General features: G+C 32.9%; 1 long non-coding RNA gene across 1 annotated transcript; it reads right to left on the bottom strand.

Annotated features, from left to right (window-relative positions):
- Nucleotides 1–7,132: 7,132 nt before the first annotated feature.
- Nucleotides 7,133–8,555, bottom strand: LOC128285280 (uncharacterized). Its single transcript, XR_008275751.1, has 3 exons — nucleotides 8,475–8,555; nucleotides 7,920–8,006; nucleotides 7,133–7,339 (listed from the first exon to the last, which is right to left on the bottom strand). It is a non-coding gene; the product is annotated as an uncharacterized LOC128285280 (long non-coding RNA).
- Nucleotides 8,556–22,169: the final 13,614 nt, after the last annotated feature.

Consider the following 22,169-nt stretch of genomic DNA (forward strand, 5'->3'; position numbering starts at 1 on the left):
AAGTGTATTTTTGAGTCTCTGTTTTCGTAAAACGAATTCGTAAATATTTATTAAAAATATTTATGAAGTTAGTTGTGTGACTAATTAGATTTTGAACAGGTGAATTTGTCTAAATTAATTGTAATTAGGTATAAGGACTAGATTGCATATAGGGTAAAAGTTGAATTATAGAATAGAGAAAAGTTAAGGGATTAATTAAGCAATTAAACTTAAAATTTACAAGTGTGTGGTAAAAATAAATTCCATGTGTGTAAATAATAAACATATATTTAATAATAAATTATATTTACTTATTATTTAAGTAAATGTTATTATATTATTATATTACTATATTATTATATTATATAAAATATAAAGAACAAATAAAAGAAACAAAAGAAAAAGAAAGAAAAGAGAAAGAAAAGAAGGAGAATTAGGGATTTTAGGGTTCAATAAGTCAATTTAGTCATCTTTTTGAATTTTTTATGCTTTTAGAACTCTAGCATAAAGTACTACTTGATTTGTGTTGAAATTTTAGAAATTTTAGATTTTTAGACGTTATTCATGTTGAATAATTGGAGTATTTGGGACTAAATTGATAGAATTTTAAGTTAGAAATGAAAAAGGATTGAATTATAAAATAAAGTATAAGTTTTAAGTTATAGGGACTAAATTGGGAAATTTTAAAAATATAGGGTTTTATGGTGAAATTAGAGAGTTAAGTTTAGTTTTAAGTGGAAATTGAATAAAAATATGGGATTAATTTTTAAGAAATAAAGTTAGTCTTGGTTTAGAGACTAAATTGGAATTTAGGTAAAAGTTGAATAAAAATTGAAATATTCAATGTGATATTGTGTGTATTGATGATTTTTAATTGTTTCAATTCCATAGCTAATGTTGTGTCAGAGGCCTTGGCTAAGAAAAGAAAAGATAAAGTTAACGAGGAGTAGCTCGAAAATTACGGTTTGTATTTCAATAATCCGAATCTAAATACTAATTGTTGTGTTTTTTATTTCATGTTTTTGGTAAGTGAATGAGGTGAGTAATTATTTGATTTTGAATTGAATATATGTGAAATTTGTGATTAATGTGATATTGAATATTGAATGAATGTGGCATTTGAAAAGAGAATTGAAACCTATTAACTATATCGGGCTGAGTCAGATATAGTTGGCAAACCATAGGATTGAAAGTGTAATAGCTCAATTTCGGTGAAATCGAAATAGTGGTCTCGGGACCACAAATCCGAGCCAAAAATAAAATTTATTTTTATTTTATTGCATGGTCCGTAATTTGATAGAAATGTTATGTGAAAATTTTGATAAGAAAATTTTACCGATTATGTGCTTAATTACGAGAAGGACCAAATCCCATAAAATGCTAAAGTTGGATTCTAGTAGCTAGAAGGACCAAATAGCTATGGAATTCAAAATTTGAGGTCTTTATATGGTATTTAGACCATTAATAAAAAGATGTAGATATTTTGGTGTCTCATCCATGTAAAATTAGAAAAAAGGTAAGGACTAAATTGGAAAGATGAAAAGTTATTAAATGACAATTTAATTAAATGAAAAAGAAAACAATTTCATATCATCTTCAACCCCAAAATTCTATGGAAACCCTAGGAGAGAGAGAAGAAACTTTCAGGGCTTAATTGGGTAAGTTTCCTTGGCCAGTTTTTAGTAATTTTGATATTTTTGAAAACGGGATAGTCTAATCTATCTATTTGAGGGATTAATTTGAAAATTTATCAAGGTATGAAAATGGGTCATGGATGTATATGTTGGGAATTAGAAATTTATGGTAGAAAATGAAAGGTTGTTGATAGATAAACAACTTTTACAAAGTGATTTTTGATGAAAACATGATTTAGGGACTAAAATGTAAAGTTGTGAAATTTAATGAAAAATTCTAAAATTTAATGAATACATGTGCTGTAAAATTTGTAACGAGGTTTTTGTTAGGCTTGGAATAGGGAGTAACTTGTACAAGTTTCATTTTTCGAGCCTAGGGACGAAATTAAAATTTATGGAAAAGTTAGAGGCAAAATGGTAATTTTACCTAGGACCTAAATTGAGTCCAAATAAATATGAAATACGTGAAATTTATGATTAAATTCATTTATATAGATTCGAAAAACACAAACTCGAGGCTAGATCGAGGAAAAGAAAAGATTTCGGATTAGTAGATTATTTACACGAACAAGTGTCAAGGTAAGTTTGTGTAACCTAATTAAGCATATAAGTATGTTTAATTGAATGTTGTGTTTGTATGGAATGTGACTCATATTGATGTACATTACTTGAATGCTATAATGAGAAACTTAATACATGCTTGAAATGGTGAAAAAGCATTAAGTCTCTATTGAATATTGAATTCCAATGGTTATACGCGCTTTCCCGAAACTAATAAGGTCCTGCATTTGTTGCGAACGAGATTTAGCTCGGATGAGTAATTCTATTGACCTTGTTATAGAAAGGATTTAGCCCGGACGGGTAATCCTGACATGATACCTCTCGAGTATACGTTACAATTAAGGTTTAACCTGGACTAGTAATCCTAATTGAGCTCTTTGAGCATATGCTATATAAAGGATTTAGCCTGGACTGGTAATCCTATTATACGATATATGACTCGAGAGCGTGTTCCTTGGTTGAGTTCCCTAAGGGTACCCTCGATAAGAATTGACGGATTATTGAATCGTACACCCTGAGTGTACCACCTGAGTATTAATCGAAATTCAATGATTCAATGGGCATAAAGCTCTTGACATGGCAGGAGAATTATGAGATGAAATAATAATGTCTTGAAAGAGTAATGCTTGATGAGCTCATCTATACTTACTTGATGTATATGTAAACTTTGTGACTAACATATTTGATTGGATGCATGTGTTTAGGCAATTTAGCCAAATGGATAGAAAACTTGTTATTATATGCTTAGATTTAATAATGGGATTGGTAAGTTTAGTTTCCGTTATAAGAACTTACTAAGCATGTAATGCTTACTCCATTTATTTTTCCCCAGTTTTATTGTGCTCGAAAGCTCGCAAAGGTTGGAGATCATTGGAGCATCGTCACACTATCAACTAGCTTATTTTGGGTATACTTAGTAAAATCATTTGGTATAATGGCATTTATAGGGCAACTTGACCAATAGTGGCTTGAAAATGATGTTTTGTAACCTAGCCATTGGAATGGCTAGTAATGGCTTATTTTGGGTATGATTAAGTAGGTTATGATGATATACTCATATGTGATATGTTATGTATATGTGATCAAATGATGCTAATGCCTAGGTTAATCCAAGGTAAGTTTATAAACGCATATGCATGTAATGATACGCCATGTTGAATGATGAAGTTTGTTAAATTTGAATGCTTGGAATGGTTGGTATTGGTTGTGTGTTTCAAGTGCAGGTCTTGGGTGAAATTTTGGGTGAGAAATGAAGATAAAAATGGCTTCATTTTGTCCATATAAGCGTGTGTCTAGACCGTGTGTGACATACGACCTGGTAACATGGGCATGTGGTTAGGCTGTGTGTCCCCTGCACTTTAATTTTGAGAAACAGAATGATCAGGATTGAGCATATGGACAGAGACCCGGGCGTGTGTCTCAGCCGTGTGTGCTACACGGCCTAGAACACGGGCGTGTGTCTTGGCCGTGTGAAACCTGCACTTAATTTTGAATTGAATTAATTAACCACACGGCCTAGCAAATGGACGTGCGGCACGGCCGTGTGCACAAGTCAGAGAGTTACACGGGGTCGAACACGGCATCTAGCACTGGCGTATCCTAAAGTCACACGGGCATGTCCCTTGGACCACATGGGCGTGTGAGCTCTGCTCCTTGGAAAATTTCTGAAATTTCGTGAAAAATTCTTAGAGGTTCCGATTAAGTCCTGACTCGATTCTAAAGATCGTATTGGGCCTCGAGGGTCCAATTAAGGGATGTTTTGAATGATATCGGTAAATAAATAGTAAATTACATAAATTATTTTAAAATGTTTTGAAAGTTTTGGTAATTCTCTGAAACCTTGTTTTGATGACGGATACAGTTTTAGGGGTGTTATAGGAAGAGTTCAGGGATTACTTTGACTTTGATTCGATGAGACACTAGGCGTCAATCTATTACTTCGGATAAAGTCGATTAGGTACTGGGTACCAATTTACTTGGCATGGCCGATGAGACACTAGGTGTCAACTTATTGCTTCAAATTATCCGACGAGGCACTGGGTACCAAATTGGTGTGTTTTGGTTGGAGCCGTGTATCCGTCAGAGTCTGAGTCATGTTAATAGGGGAAAATAGAGAAAAATGTACTATGATTGGTATACAAAAATATTGAATGTGGAATGGAAATGAATTGTGTATTATATTGAGAAAAGTTATTTGAAATAGCAAGTGATGAGAATTGGAAATGCCATGAATGGTGTATTTATGAAATTGATTATTAGAATGATTTTTATTATAGTGAGATTAATTGTATAACTATTGTTATTGTATAATTTAAATGTATATGATATATTAATTTACCTTTAAGCATTCGGATTATAGAAATACCACTGAGTTCATACTCAGTGTAAGGTTTGTTTTCTATGTGCAGGTTAGGTGTTAAAGTTGATCGTCAATTTAGCATCCACAACAATCCCAATCGCAAAACGTGGTGATGTATATTTCTTTTTGATAATGGCATGTACCTAGGATGTCTTATGTATGTCATTTTGGGAAGTGAATGTAAATGATATTACAAGATGAAAGTGGTACTTATATACTTAATTATATGTGTTATATTGAGGTTAAATATGGTATGTTTAGGTTGGTGCATAAGTGAGAATGATATAGGCAAATTTGGGTTGAAAATTTGAATTGGCTTGAATGGTGTTTTTAATGGATTGTTTGGATAGTATATGTGAAATACTTATGAATATACATTAGATAGGTCATTAGATTGATAGTTTTGACATGTTTTAGATGTATTTGAATGTGTTTTGGATTGGTTGAATGATTGGTTTTTAAATTACTTGATGTCTAAGATATCAGAGAATGGTAAACTTGATGTATAAGGCTTATTTTGAGTCCACAAGGCCAGACACACGGGCGTGTGACTGGACCGTGTGAGACACAAGGGCTAACACACGGCATGTGATTTGGCCGTGTGTCCCCTGCAACTTAAAATTTTTAAAATAGAATGCTCAGGTAATTTCACACGGGTAGAGACACGGGCGTGTGTCTCAACCATGTGAGGCACACAGCCCAGCAAACGGGCGTGTGGCTAACCATATGGCCTAAGTTAGAGAGTTAAACGGGGTCGAACACGGCTTGAGGCACGGGCATGTCTAATGGCCACACGGGCGTGTCCCTTGACCACATGGGCGTGTGACCCATGCATCTAGGAAAATTTTTGAAATTTCACAAAAAATTTCTAGAGTATCTGATTTGGTCCCAATTTGTTTCTAACACTGTTTTGGGCCTCAATGGCTCATAAAAGGGACTATATGATTGAATTATGATGTTTATGTGTGAATAATTATGTATTGTTCGTATTTGATCTAAAAAGTCTGGTAATGCTTCGTAACCCTGTTCCGACGACGGATAAGGGTTAGGGAGTGTTACATGCCAACACCTTAGAGGATCAAAGAAATCATGCCCTCATCATTATTAATTTAAGTGCCATGGATAAATTGGGGAAATATTTTGGTTTTCCTATCCACTCAAGGAGAGTGTGGAAAAGGAACTACAATTTCATTGTGGAGAAGGTTTACATAAGTTGAGTACATGGAAAGCAAACACCTTATCCCAAGTGGGTTGACTTGTTCTTATTTAATCCACAACTGTAACTATTTCTCTCTTCTACATGCTAAGTAGAATGCTATCTTTGAGTATGAAGGAGCAATTAGATCAAATCAATAGGAATTTCCTCTAAGAAGCATTAGAAACTTTGAGTGTAACAACCCGAACTTTAAGGTTACAGGAAAAGTGTATTTTCGGGTCTCTGTTTCTGAAAAATGGATTAGAAAATATTTATTAAAAATAATTACGAAGTTAATTGAGTAATTAACTAGGCTTTAGTTAAGTAAATTTAGCTTAATTAAGAGGAATTAGGAAAAATGACTAAATTGAATAAAGGATGAAAGTTGAATTGTAGATTAAAAGAAAGTAAAAAGGATTAAAATGGCAATTAAGCCATTGACAAAAGATGAGGCGGCAAATAGAAGAAAAATAAATGTTATAATTGTTATTATTATGGTTTTATATTAAATTCTTATTATTATCTAATAGGTGTTATTATTAAATAAATTAAAAGAAAGACAAGTGTATGGCAAAAATAAAATACATGTGTAATAAATATTGTACATACATTTGTAAAATATGTATGTATTTACTTATTATTTAAGTAAATAATTAATATATTTATTATCATTAAATTAATATTATATGATGAATAAATTAAATAAAGACAAATGTGTAACACCCCCACGCCCGAAACCGTCACCGGAGTCAAGCTTGAGGTGTTACTAAACTTATCTTACCTTTTAAACTATTTTCGGAATAAACCGTCATGGTTGCTTAAAAATTAATTTCTTGAGTTTCAAAACTCAAAATTAAGATCCGTAAATTTTTCCTGAAACTAGACTCATATATCTATCTACTAATTTTTTTCTAGAATTTTTGACTTAGCCAATTAGTACAGTTTATTAGTTAAAGTTACTCCTGTTTCAGAATTCGACTGCACTAGCCTCTACTTACTACAAACCACTTTTCTCTATGTAAAAAATTCATATGACTGTACCGTTTATTTCTAGTAAAACTAGATTCAATAAGGATTCTATCCATATAAATTAAACCACCTAATTATTTTTTTAAAATTAATGGTAAATTTCTAAAGTTGGAACAGGGGATCCAGAAATTGCTCTGGCCCTATTTTACTAAAACTCATATATCTTATAAAATACAAAACCTTTACCTGGTTTTATTATTCCATAAGAAAATAGACATAATAAGCTTTAATTTCATATATTATTAATCTTCAAACTGTGTTTCTACAATTTTAGTGATTTTCAAAGTTACATTATTTACATTACTTGAATCTGTTTTTAGGTTACTTTCACATTTTCATAATTTTCATGTGATAATCACCATTCAATCATACATATTAATAAACATGTATATCATCGGCCATTTTATTAGCTAATCACTAGCAAGTATTTACACATCATTCATTGTTCATATTATACCAAAAGTAGCTAAGTTTCTATACATGCCATACCCAAAACAAAATGTCTAATTATACCGAGTTATTTCTTTGATAGTGTGATCGGCCTCCGACGTTTCCTTCGATCCCCGAGTGGCTAGATAAGTACTATAAGAAGAATAAAATAAAGAGATTAAGCACTATGCTTAGTAAGCTTACAAGCAAATAAATCACAACATTCAACATAATGGATAATTATGCATAATATCATCTAACATCATAAATTTCTTTACTTCTCAATTTCTATCTTCTTCTTTATTCCCTTACCTTCTTTCTTACCTGACCTTTCCTTTTTCATAAATATAATCTACTTTTCCTTTGCTGTTAATTCACTGTAATTTAACTCGTACCCTGACCCGTTGAACCACTCGGAATACTAAGGATACTAGGGTCGTTCCTGTCTTTCAATATCCTGCCAATGCCATGTCTTTGACATGGACTTACATGAATTATTCCTGTCTCCAATGCCATATATAATATGGACTTACATGGCTCATTTCTGTTCTGTCTTGTCAACCCTAATATCTTAACATTCCTAGGGTTCAACCGGGGCTTTCTAACACTTTTCCTCTGTCACTTCACCTTAAATTCGACTTTAAATATTTTCATAACATAAATATATAAATTCTGGAAATTGACAATAATAATGTAAAATAAAATAATATTGCATTTATTTACTGTAACTTACCTTGATACAAAATGTGACTAAACTTTACAATTTAGTCCTTCACTTTTTCTTTTCCCCAATCTACTCCCGAATTTCATTCTTCTTGATCTATAATAGCAAATTTAACTTATTTAATATTCACATTTATTAAAACAGTCCTTGACCCAAACTTTGGAAAAATTATATTTTTACCCCTAAACTTTCACATATTTGCACTTTTGCCCCAAGGCTCGTAAATTAAACTTCATCCTATTTTCTTATGTTTTATGACATGCTGATCATTTTTCCCTTCTATGGAAATATCAAAATCACGCTCTAACATATACTTATGACTATTGGTATTTTTTTCGATTTAAGCCCTTTTACTCATTTTCACTTAAAACCGAGTAGCATAAGTTGTTTAACATAATTTAAAATCTCATATTCTATCATAAAACACCAAAATACACAAATTTCAGCTATGGGTATTTTTCCAAATATGAACCCTAGGTTGAATTATTGCTAGAATAAGCTTAATCAAGTTCTGGGACTCCAAAAACGTAAAGATCATTAAAAACGGGGCTTGGAATCACTTACTATGAAGCTTGAAAGTTGAAGAAACCCCAGCTATGGAGGAGAGCAAAAATCGGCAGAAACTAATTGAGAAGATGACCATTTTTGTGTTATTTTTCCCTTTTTAATTCATTTAATATCCAAATGACCAAATTGCCCCTCCTTACTAAACTTTCAAAAATTCCTTTCATGTCCTAATTTTTGTCCATGAACTTAAAATTGGTCAAATTGTTATTTAAACCCTCCTAATTAATATTCCAAAGCAATTTCATACTAAAAACTTCTAGAATGCAAGTTTTGCAAATTATTCGATTTAGTCCGTAACCTCAACTTAAGCACTTTATGCATAGAATTTCATCACGAAATTTTCACGCAATCATGCAATCATACCATGAACCTCAAAATAATAATAAAATAAATTTTTCTACCTCGGATTTGTGGTTTCACAACCACTGTTCCGTTTAGGCCCTATTTCGGGATGTTACAAAATGTGTGGATATGATTTGATACAAGTATATAAATGAAAATATATACATTTGTAATACATGTATTTAATCATTAATAGATATTTATTATTTATAAAATATATTTACTAATTAAATGATCATATTATAAGATTTTTATGAAATAAATATACTAAATTATGACAAATGTATGGTTATAAATGGATACAAATGTATTAATAATATACACATGAATAAATAAATAATACTTACTATTTAAGTATAAATACATGTATATATATATAAATCAAAGTAAATAAAAGAATAGAAAAGAGATAGAAGGAGACGAAACAGAGAGCAGGGGAAGAAAGAAAGAAAAAGAGAAGAGAAAGATGAAAAGGGAAAATTAAGGTTTGAAGCTTGAAGTTTTAATAGGTAAGTCAATTTAGCCCTTTTTACTTAATTTTGATATTTTGGAAGCTTTGGGACAATGTTTTGATGAAATTAAGTGAATATTTTGAAAGTTATTAGATTTCTAAATATTGTTCATGTTGAATAAAAAGATGAATTAGGGGTTAGATTGATAGGAATTCAAGTTAGAAATGAAATAAGGATTGAATTGTAAAGTAATTCATAAGTTTTATGTTGTAGGGACTAAATTGATGAAATTTCGAAATTAGGAAAATATGATGGAAATTAAATAGTTAAGTATGAGTTTGGACAAAATTTGAATAGAAATGAAGTATGAATTGAGATAGAAAAGTAAGTGAATTTCGTTAAGATTAAATTGAAATTAAAGTAGAAATTGAATAGAAATTGTATTAATTATATATAAATTAGTAGTGAATTAACGAATATGAATTGTTTTAATTCCCATAGCTAACATTGTCTCGGGAAATCTAGGCTAAGCAAGGAAAAATGGCAAAAACAACGGGAGTTAGCTCGAGAAAATACGGTTTGTATTTCTATAATCCGAACTTAATACTTAAATTGTTGGATTTATTATTTAATATATATATATATATATATATGTAGTAGGTGTTTTGAGATGATTATTTGAATTGGATTGAATATTGATTATATTGAATTGATTTATGAATATATGTGAATGTTTGAATTGAAATGAATATTGATGTGGAAATTGAATAATAAATATTTGTTATATTGGAAAATATACATAGTTGGAAGTGTGATGAAATTGATAGAAAAAATGTGATTATTGTGAAATTGAATATTTATTAGTGCAAAGTGAATGGAATTATATTGAATTTAAAATATATAGTTAATTAATTAAAATATGAATTAATTGAAAATTGAAAAGTGAATTAAATACCCTATTAACTAGTCGGGCTAGTAGGATATAGTTGGCATGCCATAGGATATGGAAGAGTACTGGTTTTTTCGGCTTACAGATCACGCACTTATGTGTCGACTACTATTATTTATTACTCATCGTTACCAATTCGGTACTTTGTAAATGGGATATTATTCTTATTACCGAATTCTTTATTCTTGTTTTGGATTTGTTCCGATGAGGTACTCGTGTACCATCTTTATCTTTATTCTTTATTCTTTTAAAACTTCACCGATGAGGCACTATGTGCTGTACTAGTGTGTTGGTTGGATCCGTGTATCCGTCTAGGTCCGAGTCATATTAATAGGGATGAATAAAGGAACTGGAAAGATCGACTGTTACTGAATAATTTAATTATTACCATATATCTGATTTTTACTGAATAATTGACTGTTACTGGATAACCGATCAATTGATTGATACTGAATAACTGATTATTATTGAATAATTGATTATTACTGAATAACTGACTATTACTAAATAAATAATTGTTCTGATTGACTGATCGTTAATGAATATTACTGATTGATTTATTGCTAGTGAAAAATAATAAAAGATTTTGAATTTAAAGTAGACCAAAACATTGGCTGGAAAGTGAATGTTTGAATACTCATTGAGTTTGAAAAGTTCAATATATATAAATTAATATGTTTTATAATTGTTTAAGTGTTCAGATTATAGAAATACCACTGAGTATACCTATACTCAGTGTACGGTTTGTTTCCGTGCGTAGGTTAAGTAAAGATAGAACGTTGAATCAGCATCCCAAGCCGATCCCGAATTCAATAAGGTAAAGTGTGTTAATTATTGGTAAAGGCATGTACCTAGGGTGTCTTATGTGTGTGTCATTTTGAAATTGTAAATGTAAGGATGAAATGAATAGATTTAGGTTTGGTTATGATATATAATAGAATTTGGTTAATTTAGTATGAAATTGATTTATTTGATGCTATTTGATATTTGAATAAAATTAAATATTGAATTATATGTAAATGTTTAAATTTGGCAAATAATGAGTGTATCTGGTTGTGTTGATATTTATGTGTATATTAATTGTAAATGTTCGATAGGTCCGGTAATGCTCCGTAACCCTGTTCCAGGAATGGTTTGGGGTTAGGGGGTGTTACATTGAGGAAGATGCATTTGAGGAGATGGGATAATGTGGCCAAACCAAAGTTAGGAAGGGGACTAGGCATTAACAAAAAAGAAAAAAGAAAAAACCCTCAACCAAGCACTATTGATGAAACTTGGATGGAGACTTCTTCATGAGAATGACAAGCTTTGGGCCCAATTCCTTACCTCCAAATATATCTGCAAGAGATCTAACACTCTTCGTAGCAAAAATACATCTACCACTTGGAGTGGTGTTAGACGAATCAACAATGCTTTCTAAAATGGTTTGCGATGGATTGTAAGGGATGCCAGAACTATTTGATTTTAGACCGACAGTTGATCCACCCTTAGCACACCTAGGTGCCTCATCTCAAGATCACTTTTACTAGGAGATGAAGAGAAAACTTTTCAACAAGTTAGAGAAGTTTGGGACAAAGGGCTTCATTTAGCCTTTCCCATCAAACCTCTATTAAGTATCTTGAATCACCTTTTGAGTACCCCTCCTAATGTATATGCCTGACTGTGACACAATTTGTCGATTCGGTTCCAAGATGGCATTTTTAACTTCTCCATTGCTTATGACTTAGCTTATGAAAGCAAACTAGTCAATTATAAGGAGAGTAAGCTTTTTTGTCAACCACATGGAAGCTAAACCCCCCACCTAAACTTAGAACATTTTCTGTGGATATGTAGTCTTAGCATTCTCCCTAGTAAAGCTTTTTTGCAAGGACACGGTATGGTAGATGATCTCTGTAGACACTCAATTTTGCCCGGCCCATTTCAGTATTTAAAATAATAAACCCCCAAAAAAAAAACGAAGTCCAAGTTCAGTCCAGAATTACAAATATAATTTGGCCTGATCAGAATGGCCCATTACTTGAAAAGATTTAAGGTCCATCTACAAGCTTGACTCATATGGAAATATAATCTTCAATGATATGTAATCTTAGATATGATACAATCTTAAATATGATTGCAATCTTAAATATGATACAATCTTAGATATGATTGCAATCTTAGATATGATACAATCTTAGATATGATACAATCTTAGATATGATTGCAATCTTAGATATGATATACAATCTTAGAAGATATGATTTTGTAATCTTGGAGATTTAATTTGTAGATATCCTTTGATCTTAACCGTTGATGTAATTGATCTGTACCGTTGGATTTGGGGAGGCTCAACTATAAATAGAGGCCTCTCCCTTTATTGTAAAAGACTTGAGTTTTGGGAAGCAATAAGAATTCTTGAAGAGCATTCACTCAAATTTCTCTCCCTCTTGCGTTTTTACTCTCTGTGGTTTGTTCTTATTTTATTCTTCGTCTATCTTAGTTTTTCAACTCTTTTTATTTTTAATTTCTTCATTTTTCAAATATGTATATTTTTCCTATCTTTTATACATTTGATTATGTATTTTATATATCATAATATTTAACCTTTTATATAGTTTATTTTCAAATATATATTTTCTATGCATGTATATATATTATATAATCATTTCATTATAAATATAAATTATTTTACATATTTGATATTTTATACATTATTTTTCTTAACCAATATATTTTATATTTTTATATAATTATTATTCTTATAAATATATTTTTATTATATATTATATTTTAAATTTATTATTAAATATCACATTTTTTATATGCTCATTCTATTTATCAATTGTTTATATTATACATATATTTTTAAAACTTATGTTTTTATTATTATACAATATTTGTTTTACTTTAGCATTAATGTATTATTGTTATGTTATGTATTTCATATGTTATGTAATATCTTAGACTTTTATAATTTACTTTCAAATGCATATTTTATATATGTACATTGATATATTGTATTATATGCATCATTTTATTTATTAATCCATTCATGTGTACATTAAATTATTGGATTTTATATTTTATGTAGATTCTATTTATCCATTTGCTATGCATGTCATCTATTTTTACTCATACATATTTTACAAATTAATATTTACCATGTTTTTTATATTATTTAATGTTTTATTTATGATATATTGTATATAATTAGAGCATTTATTATGTTTTTTTTGGTATATTCCTATTTGCTTAGCATGATTATTTTATTATTCTATTTTACCTCTATATAGTGATTGCATTTATATAAAGTGTTAAAATACTTTATAATATACGCTATTTGAATATCTATGTTTCATAATATAGAATTGTCACTCTAAAAGGTCATTTAAAACAATATTTAAAAGTTTTATAAAAATAAAAAAGGCAATACTTAGTATTTGAAAGCTTGAGAAAAGTAGTGCCCTAACTTATTGGATTGCAACTTTTCTCGTTGAGTTCGAATAGTCAAGTACCCTTCTAAGTTTTTAAGATTTTCAAAATACGAGCAAGCTGTCTTGGAATTTCAAAGCGTTGTGTCCTAACTTATTGGATGTGGCGATTTGTCGTTTGAGATAGGGATTTCCAAAAGGTTAACTTAGTGTCAATGTTTTGATCTGAGTGAACCCAAATTTTCAAAATTAAAGTATTTTAAATAGGATTATATCTTAAAATTTTTTAAATTTCCGACATTAAAGACATTTGATAATCAATTAGGTACCAATTTTTGGGCGTTACGAGGGTGCTAATCCTTCTTCGTACGTAACCGACTCCCGAACCCATTCTTTTATTTCGTGGACCAAAACTAATGATTTTAAAACAAAATGTTTTAAAGGCGATCCAATCACACCTAAAAAGATTAGTGGCGACTCCCGTTTTCGTTTTTTAAAATCGATTCCCATTTTCCAAAACTCGATTTGAAAATGGTTTCGACAGCTTGGCGACTCCGCTGGGGACTAATAAGAGAGTCAAGCCGTGTAATTGATTATCTCTTGTATTAATGTCGAAAATTAAAAATTTTAAAATTTAATCTTCTTTGCATTACATGTGTTTGTGTTATTGCATGTGTTGCTATATTCTAATATGCATTGCATTTGCATGACCGTTGTGGTCACACCCTTAAGTGGGAGTGAGAAGCTATGCCTTCGTGAGGTTTTCGCCTTCGTGCAGGATAGTGGATCACTTTCGGGATACATTCGTACCTATGGTTTCGTGAGATTTTCATCTCCGTGTAGCCATAGGGAAATGTGTCCCCCTGAACTAAACTCGATTCAAATGAGCCTATAATGGGTGAGGATCGAGGAATCTGCTGGTTCAGGTACCTCAACTTTAGAACTAAACCACATATAGAAGGACCGTAAGAGCTCAACCTAGATAGAATTATACCGTAATTATTACCCTTGCAGGTTATCTTTGAGTTTATTGTTATCATGTGATACTAACTATCTCCTTTCTTTTGATGCATATCATTTCGCATTTAAAAGGTATCGATTTTCGGCCAGTTTCTAAGTTAGAGAGTTTTATTATGGAGAACGGACTTCTTGATAGAGTGGAAGACAACGCTAACGTCCATATATGGTCAGAGCAAACTCAGTTAGTAAAGGAAAATAGTCTAGCCATGGGATATGTGTCAGAGCAGTCCGACTACATTCGTATCACACAGGATAATCAGCATGAGTTAAAGGAAATTGGGATTAATGGGGTAGCGAAGCCAAGCAGTTGTTCTACAATAACCATGGGGACTTGCAGTACTTGCTTGACTTGGGAATAGACGAGAATTTGTTTCGGGCCATCACTCAGTAGTGGAATCTTGTATACAGTTGCTTTACGTTTGGAAAAGCCTATATGGTACCCGTGGTGGAGGAATATTCAATTTTGTGGCGTTGTCCTATGACTCAAGTTGATAAAGTTTACTCAAGGGCTAACTGTATTCCAACTTTTGTGAGGAAGTTTATGAATGTCATAGGGAGAGGGAGTGAGCTAAAATGGAAAGAGCAGAAGGGAAAAGGGGCAGTCTTGGAATTCCTGCCTCTTCCGCCACTAGTGCGTCTTAATGTTGTTTCCAATCAAAGCAGAATTGGATACGAAGAAGATTGTTCAACACTCTATGGTAAGGCGTGCTGCAAGGCAAAAGGTAATGTACTCACCAATCATTTTAAGGTGAACAAGAAGAGTATTGATGGACATTTCCACCATTACAACATTTCTCTTTCATAGGAAGATGGTCGATGGTAAGAGTGTTGGAAGAAAAGTGATTGACAGAATGCATAGACCTACAAAGGTGAGTTGGATGGAAAGAATTGTGCCTATGATGGTAAAAGGCTTATTTATTATAGGACCAAACAACAAGCATGAGTTCACTATGTTGCATTTATCAGAGATAATGGAAATGCAAGCCCTGATGATCTGTCAAAATGGACGCAAAAGAATGAGATTAAAGAAGTCCATATCATTTAAAAGACCTTTAAAGTAGAGATTAACTATACTGAGAAGATACCCATCTAAGCATTTCAAAATGCTTTGTGTGGACAGGAATCTGAAAGCTCTCAAGAAACCCTAAAGGTGTTGGATATCATTTTAAGGTAGCATGTTAGCGAGAATTCCCACTTGTTTGCCAATCTTTCTTTCAAGATAATCGAACAACTTCACGACATTGGAAGAGGTGTCCATAGATGTAGGGATTATCTTATGGGTGAAGCCATAGCTCAAATTCGGGATGGTAGTAGATCATTTACGGACCATGAAGGTACAAGTCGATACATTGAGCACAATCGGATCATTGTCAAGAGTTAGCTTTGTTGAGTTAAAACTTTGGGCCATGGGACGAAGGCGTATTTGTAATCCATTCATATGTAAAGATATTCTTTTTCTAAATAAAGTTTTCTAAATGAAATTAAGTCGAGATCGATACCTTTTTGCATTCATGCATTTGTATTACATCACATTGTATTATATGCATTTAAATTAAAAAAAACCCTAATTAGTTAAAGTTATTAAAAAGAGAAAGAAAAAGAGAGAGAGAGAAGAGGGTCACGGCTGAATGAAAAAGAAGTTGAATGGGAATTAACGACGTTCCCTTACATATCCCCGACTTTTGTGTCAGGAGGGATAGCTTACCCGGAGAAGGGGGTGTTTAGAAATAAAAATCATCCCATCGATGTCATACATGAAGAAGGGACTGAACAAAGAAACCTTGAGGGCATTCGCCCTTACGAACCGGGAAGTTCTTTAAACAATTGGACTGCAGAAAAACTTCCGGTAATCTTTAGGAATTTTACGGAGTAATATTCAGAACACTCTTGTTGCTCTAAAGCCTAGGAGTAATGAGATTTCTTTTGAGAAGTGGGCTCATGTTCAGACATTTTTATTTTCAATAAAACATACTTTTATTATTTATCCGAGTAAATATTCTTTCATTCTGATTCTTTTGACCTTTGACATTCTTTATAAATTTTCATGTAAATAGTCATTTTTGAATTCATTTATTCCTTTTATATTCTTTTGTGTGCCTATCATAGATCCCTAGATATCAATGACACGGGCAACGATACTACAGATTCAGAGTTCCTTTTGAGTGCGATATGTGTTTAGAGGAATCTCAGTACTTTGAAGGTGACAGACATTGTGACTTGTTTATGAATTTGTTGAAAATGGTTTTTACCCCATGAAGTGGTGGTAAGAAATATAGCCTTAGAGGAAGGAAAGATTGCGAAATTGGAATTAGCTGAGGAGACCAAACAAGACCTTGTTGAGACTATTATGGGAATTCAAAAATATGGTCCAAAGACGCATGCAGGAGGATTTGCAATTGCCAGGATAAACATGAGGTTTTGGGGCACTGTTGGTCCACCAAGGAAAGGGATCGCATCAGTTGTACAATGAATGCCAAATTTAAAGGAGTAAAGACTTATGGGGCATGTATGTTATGGGCCCGAGCTCATCAAAAGTTTCAAGCTGGTAATGACTCATCTTTGTAGACGTCAACTACTCCATTAAGAGGGGGAGATAGCTTCATATGCCAATATTACAAAGTCAAAAGTCATCTATTTCAAAAAAAAAAAAAAAAAAAAAAAAAGATTATATATAACTGCACAATGCCAAAAGTTTGCAGTCTTTTTAAAGATAATGTGCCATACCACAGTACAACAAAGGTTGCCAAAAGAAAAGAAAAAGAAGAAAAAAAACAAATTACAAAAGATGACCGAGACTGGTAAAAATTGGCATAAGAAACTACCGCCTACTCTCTATGCTTACGCTGGGGCAAACACCTTCAATTCCAGTTGTTTCAAAGGTTCCAACCATCATCCTTGGAATGGGTGCATTGTTTGGCTTTCTGAAGCGATCGATGTGCGATCAATAGCTGCGATGGTTAGCTCCAGGCAGTGGCCATTGATTTTCAGCTATGGGGCATCAGGCCGTACACAGTCTCTGAAGCTTAAAATGATAGATTCTTTCTTCAAAACCAATTTCTAACAAAGTTGATGATGGCATCATGAAGGAAGCTCTCTTAGACTTCTATACAAGTTCAGAGAAGAGGAAACCTGATCAAATCATTATTTTCAGGGAGAGGGTTAGCGAGTCTCAATTCAATCAAGTTTTGATTAAGTTATTGAGGCTTGCAAGTTCCTTGGCGAGAAGTGGAACCCTAAGTATTGTGGTTATTATTGTACGAAAAACCATCATACCAAGTTTTTTTTTCAGCAGGGATCTCCTGACAATGTGCTACATGGTACTGTCATTGACAACAAAGTATGCCATCCAAAGAACAATGATTTTTACCTTGGTACCCATGTTGGAATTATTGGAGTCACGAGGCAGACCCACTATCATGTTCTCTTAGACCAGGCTGGGTTTTCGGCTGATGATCTGTAAGAGTTTGTTCATTCTCTATCCTACATGTATCAAAGAAGCACTACAGCCATATTTTTTGTGCCTCCTATTTGCTACGCTCATTTGGCAGCTTCACAGTTGGGGGCAATTTATGAAGATTAGGGATGCTTCAGAAACATCATCGAGTCATGGTGGGATGTATGCTCTAGGAGTAATCTCTGTACCTCGACTTTCCGGTTGAAGGATAAAGTCGACAATTTCATTCTTGTCTGCTGAGAATCATTGAACCATCTTTTGTAGGGTTTGACAAACAACGGCCGGGGCCAATTCTTTGGGTAATCCATTTCTCATGGGTTTATGAATCAAGATTTTTCCTCCAAGCTTTGATGGAGTCAAGTGTAACGCCCCAATTTTCGGGAATTCTGTGAATGTTGGCATAGGTTTAATTATGTTAGTGGGCCTCTAGAAAGCCCAAACTTAAGATAGAACCCGACAATTTTAGTTAATTTTTGTTCCATAAGAAAAATGGGGTGAAATTATGAAATAGAACCTATGTGAAAATGTTTGAAAATGCTATAGGCTAAATTGAAGTGGCCAAATAAATAGGAGTGCAAAATAGGAGGATTTGCATGACAAACCTCTCATTTTACATGAAGTGGCCAACCATCATGTTGTTGTAGACAAAATGTACACTTGATATCCATAATTTATGGTACAAATTGATACAAATTGATAATAGGTTAGGTAAATGTTCCATGATAATGGGTTACGTAAATGTTTCATGATAATAGGTTAGGTAAATGTTCCATGATAATGGGTTAGGTAAATGTTTCATGATAATGGGTTAGGTAAATGTTTCATGATAAGAATATCATGTCTTTTGTATTAAAGAATTAAATGGATGAAATATGAAGTTTTATTAAAAGAAAAGGGGTGAAAAGAACAAAGTTTTGTCCATCTTTGTTCATCATAGCTGAAAGTTAGAGAAGAGAAAGGAGAGGAGAAAGCTCTTGAGTATTCGGTCATTAGGAGGAGGAAAATTGAAGGTAAGTTCTTGGTACCTTGCTTCTATTTTGAGGTTCATGAGTTCTTCTTGATTCTACCTTAACTCTTGAAGTATATTTTGATTTTTAGTTGTGTTGTGAGCATTTAGTCATGAATTAAAATGAAGGAAATGGTTGTTGTTTCATGTTCTTTTGATGAAAAATGGAAGATATGTGAAGTTGAGCCAAACAAATGAGCATGCATGTGCCTTAGATGTTAAAGGGAAAAATCAACTAACATGTTGTGCTTTAAAATGATGAAATGGAGATTATACTTAAGTAAAATCATAGATATGTGATGATTGATTGGTGATATACATGTTTAAATAACAAGCATGCAAGTTAGGTGTGAAAGAGTGATTTGGTGATAAATCTGCTTGGGACAGCAGCAGTAACGTGACTTTGGAAAATCACCATAAATTGTGGGAGATGAGTTAGAAGCTGCATAAATTATTTAATTAAAGCTTGTTGAGTCTAGTTTCAAATGAAATAAACGAGAACATATTTTGAATTCTGTACAATGAGAAATTGATTCATAATAAAGAGTGGTCAGATTAGTTAAACAGTGAAACATGGGAAACTTTGAGGAAATTCTGGTATTGATTGGCTAAACCAAAAATTCTGAAAATTTTATGGATAGAAGATATATGAGTCTATTTTCAGGAAAAATTAACGACACTTGATTTGGAGTTTCGTAGCTCCAGTTATAAATAATTTAGTGACTGTTGCTCAGGAAGACAGCTTGCAGTGAAATTATGATTATGTGGTAAACATTGACAAAAATTTGTTAATGAGTTGTTTATTGATTTCTTATAAGCTTACTATGATCTGTAGGTGTGGTTGGCTGAATATTGTAAGGGGTTAATCGTAGTTTGTATTTGAATAGTTAGATTAACGTGTTAGTAATCCAATTGTAGGCGGTTCGTGTGTGGATCTCGTCAATCGATATCGTCAATGCAAATGTGTGTAACTAACACCTCTTTCTTAGTCTAGATCGGCAAAAGTCGAAAAGCGAAATGTCGAAAACCGGTATTTTGTAGATTTGCGAGTGTGCGAATGCTCGTAAGGTAAATCGATTAATGTTTTTGGTAAGCTGCAATGTTTGGACCGCAAAGTGCATGATTTACGTGCCTCGATATTTTTGGGCTTAATGGGCCAAAATTGGAATGATGGGCCAATCTGCCCAATTCGGTAAGAACCCTTGATGCGTGATTACTGTTAGTACGTGAAAAGTAAGAATATGCATGAAAAACCCTAAAATAGATAAATTCTGAAATACCTTTAAAAGTGAAAAATTTACGCTTTACCCTTAGTAGATAAATTAAAAATACCCCTAGGGTTAAATTGACCTAAATGCATGTTTGATTGTTGTTATTTATTGCATGCCATGTTGTTATTATCGATGCATGGGATTGGGATATTGACGAGGAAGTACTGAAAGTGGCTTGTCCACGTCTTGGAGGCTCTGCCTCAATTCTTTGATAATCGAGCGACAAAGGTCAAGAATCGTGGAGTGTTATTTGGGTGGGTTGAGCTATTCCCACATGGAGTGTATGGCTGGTACGGTGGAGTGTAGTGGTTGGTGGGTTGAGTAGTCTCCCCAAATGGGCTTGCATATGTTCTTGATGTTGCATGTATTTTGAAATGGGCCTATGAGCCATCTTGTTATCTGAATAAGGAGCTAAGGCCCAGTTTATTGTAATCTGAAAAGGGCTCTGGCCCAGTACCACTGTTACCTGAATAGGCTTAGGCCCAATGGCCTTGAGCTGACTTGGACTTTGAATGGGTTTTCCTTACACACTGAGTTTCCCCAAACTCACCCTTTTATTTTCATCCACGCAGAAATCCCCAACCATAGTGGGCTTGGAGTCGTGAGGGAATTGGAATGGCCACCATTCGAAAGTTTGATTTTCTTCCGTGAACTGGACATCCTTTTATTTACGTTTGAAGTTTTGGGTTTTAAATGTAATAAGGCCGCTTATTTATTTTTGATGGTTTTTAATATGTATTACTAAGATAGGTAATACTTATTTTAACTGTGAAATTAGATAGCTTTAGGCGCGTTTTCAAAAACAACGATTGATTTCAAAATAACACGACAACAAGCAAAGCTTCCATAATGAAAATATTTTCCAAAATTAATCACTTTTCCTAAAATGACTTAATCAAATCGGTTTCCTAGAAATATCCATGACGTTAAGGTGTGACAATGGCGGTATGCATGTCTAGGATTGGATCCGAAGGAGCTTGGTATTAGCGATCAGATGGACTCACCACCTCTTTTCCGGTTTCCTACGGTGCATGACTTCCTTTCACTTTAACCCTTAATGAATTAATCTTTTGAACATCAAGTACGATTTTACGGACTTAGAATGGAAATTTTTTTACGTTTTGATGTGGCATGCGGATCCGCCATAACCTGGGCGGGTTTGGGGTGCTACATCAAGAATTGAATACCCCTAGTAAACTTAACTTGAAAATATTCATCCTAAGCAAATGTACCAAGAATGGATGACACAGACTTATGACAAAGAAGGTTCGTCCAAAAGAATCTCATAAAGGAAACCTTGCAAAAGGATGCCGAATTGGGAAGGCCATATGTTACGAAGAGGGCTTTCTCTAGAGGTGCATTGATTTTGACAAGAAATGGATAGGAAGAATTTATCGATCCGGTGAATTGGACTCGATCAAAGAGTACTTTGTCGAAGGAGAAGGAAGCCAAGGTGAAAACCCAAAGGGCACTTTGGGACTTCTATTTCAAAAGAAAAAAAAAAAAAGAAAAGAAAAAGAGAAAAAAGAAAAATGGGAGGCCAAGGTGAAAACCATAAAGGGCACCTTGAGACCAAAGGGTTTTGAGTTGAAAACCCGAAAGGGCGACTCAAATTTGGAAAGTCATGCATTGACCTTGCTATCTTGGATTCGACGAGAAGTGAAGTATGTTACATATCGAGGCATCAACGAATTACTTTGGATCTTTTAAACACATGTTGAACTCAAGAAAGTCTTCATGGAGCTGGTGTATAGACGCTCAAGCGGCGATATCTGGGGCATCTGATTT

This window comes from Gossypium arboreum, chromosome 12, assembly GCF_025698485.1.
Source record: "Gossypium arboreum isolate Shixiya-1 chromosome 12, ASM2569848v2, whole genome shotgun sequence".
NCBI classification, from domain to species: Eukaryota; Viridiplantae; Streptophyta; class Magnoliopsida; order Malvales; family Malvaceae; genus Gossypium; species Gossypium arboreum.